We start from the raw sequence: 2,863 nt of genomic DNA, 5'->3' as shown, positions 1-2,863 counted from the left end.
ATGTTTGAATTTTGAACTGCTGGTTTTTTTGGGTTCGATGTAATCTATAACTTCAGACCATTCTGTATTTGAGGCTTTAAATAAGTCGTTGAAATAATCTACCATGACTTCCTGAAGCCCGTCCTCCCGGCTCACCATTTGGTCATTTTTATCAAGCAACGAACTTATATGATTGACCTTTCTTCGATTTTTAGTTGATGCATAAAAGAACTTGCTGTTTTGATCACCTTCTCGTACCCATAGCTGTTTGCAACGTTGCCTCCAAAACACTTCCTGCTGGCTGTATATTTCAGTCAACTCCTTAGAATTTTGATTGAATAATCTAGTCAAGTTCTCATCCCTTCTGCTTTTCAAAGTTTTCATGATTGATTTACACTTCGTGATACGCTTCTTAAAACTCCCAGTAATTTCTTCTCCCCATCTGGATAACATCTCTGAACATGCTGCCAACTTCGTATAAAACGACTTGTCATAATGCTCGACCCAAACGTTCTTTACTATTTACTTGCATATTGGCTCCCTGAGCCAGGCGTTTTCGAATTTGAATCTTTTAATGAAGAACTGTCTAGCCTGACGAACTGGCTCCAAGAAAATTAGACTATGATCACTTGTATAGATCTCAAGGTTTGTGAGTTTAGCCTCTGTGAATATTCGTTAGAAACTGCTAAAAGCCAGGGCACGGTCCAACCTTATTTCCATCCAGTCTTGAGAATCACGTCCTCTTTTCCATGTATACCTATAACCTTCTAATTCCAGGTCGTTCAGGTCACAATCTTCTAATACTTTCTGAAATCCCTGTATCAGCCAATTTGTATACGGTCTACCCCCTCTTATCTTCTTGGTGCAAAATATTGTTAAAATCCCCAATGAGACACCATGGCGAAACATTTTATTCTTGAAGATATCTGATAAGCTCCCAAGTTTCTCTTCTTTTTGCTCGGTTAGGTTCTCCATACACACAAGTCATTCTATATTTATGCCACCCATCTATGTCTACCATGACATCTATATGATTTTTGTTGTAAGACACCACCTTTGCTTCTTTATTATCCTTCTATATTAAGGCCAATTCACCACTACGCCCCTGAGAATCCACTGAGATAGCACCATCATACTTCAACAAAGCTCTAATTCTTTCTACTGTGTCCCGTTTGCATAATGTTTCACTTAAAAAAACAAAGTCGGGATGCTTCTGGAGTATTGACTCCTTAAGGAACTGAATTGCCCATGGGGTCCCAATCCCACGACAGTTCCAACTAAATACGCTCATTGTTCTAGGCGAGCTCCTGTTACAGAACTCGCCTTTGGTCCGATTTTTGTTTTTGTTGCCAAGTTTAAATCGTGATCCATTACTACTATCTCCTCCTCTTCATGGCATGTATCCAACTCAGTTTTTGGCCCATTTCGTTGTCTATATCTAGCCCATAGTTTGTGCGTCTTTTTTTATTTTCCATAATTATAATCCCACCTTTTTCTCCTGCTGATGTATTTCCTATTTCCCCCAGATTATATTTTTTCAAATTTGCTTGATTCCCTCCAACAGCATTATTACGATTTTCATTATCTCCTTGATTTACTCCATGCGTTGTAACAGTCTCCTGATTTTTTGGGGGGTGGTTTACCGTCATCCTTTCCCCCTCTGCATTATTCTTCGCCGGAAACTGGTCAACCTCTGAATCTTCTCTCTACCACCGTGATCCTATCAATTTAGTTGGTTTTCTCAACGGAGCCCTCATCCAAACACCATACGGCTTGATTAATTCATTTTCTAAAGTATCGAACAACTTACTACAATATTTCTCTGAGTGACCCATAAGTCCACAGATGAAGCAAAATGTGGGAACATTTTCGTACTTAAAGTTGATCCAAAACCAATCCGCACTAGTTTTCCTTAAGTTCATTTTCCTCTTTAAAGGCTTGTCTAACTCGATTGATACCCTAATACGCATATAATCTTTTCATGTACCTGAGAAATTTGAAGAGCAGGATGCAATGAACGTGCCAACATAATTACCAATTTCAATCAGTATCGTCTCTGTCATGAAACCAACTCTTAAATCATATATTTGAACACACAAATCTATAGTGTTTAGCTTGACTCCTCTTGGGATCTCCCCTTCTTTGCTAAAATTAAAACTTTCCGATTGAAGGAGCATGGGCTTCCCTCCACTACACGTTTTAAATCAATCTCGTGAAAAAATTGAAACACGTACAAGTTTGTCTCAATCTCCTTTATATGAACACCTCTTCCTGGTTTCCACAGGGATGCCAATGTATGTTGCATTGCCTGGAAATCTACTACTCCTTCTATAATAAATTTACCAACCAAGCGTTGAATCCATGGGCTAGATCTTCTTCTTCCCTGACCCCTGCCCCTTCCAGAATAATTCCTCCTTCCTTCTCATCCTCCTCGAGTGTAACATCTTTCATTGCTTGAATAAGATTGTTTGTCGATACCATGCTTCCAATCTCTCCAAATGATTGATAGCAATTATGAGCTAATGATGTACGTACTGACTTTAATAACAACTTACTGTTACTTCCCTCTCTCCTCTTTTAATTATCCACAACTCATATTTGGTGGGTTGATTAATGACAGAAAGAAAGAGTAATTTGAGAAAAAATTATATATTAATGAAATCTTAGAAATGCCAGAAAGAAAGAGTAATTTGAGAAATCATATTTTAAGAAGTAGAAATGCATAAAATAAGTTGTTAGTAGTAAATTTTGTCCATTTTTAAAAACTTTTTAAAGTTGTTTGATCCATTTTATAATTTCACCAAATTTTCTTGAAAAATACCGGGCTCTTATTAGACCGGACCGAATCAGCATTTTCAATTTACGTATAATTTATTTAAGAAAA

The sequence above is a fragment of the Apium graveolens genome, chromosome 9, assembly GCF_009905375.1.
Source record: "Apium graveolens cultivar Ventura chromosome 9, ASM990537v1, whole genome shotgun sequence".
NCBI lineage: Eukaryota > Viridiplantae > Streptophyta > Magnoliopsida > Apiales > Apiaceae > Apium > Apium graveolens.
This window is presented reverse-complemented; position numbering follows the sequence as displayed.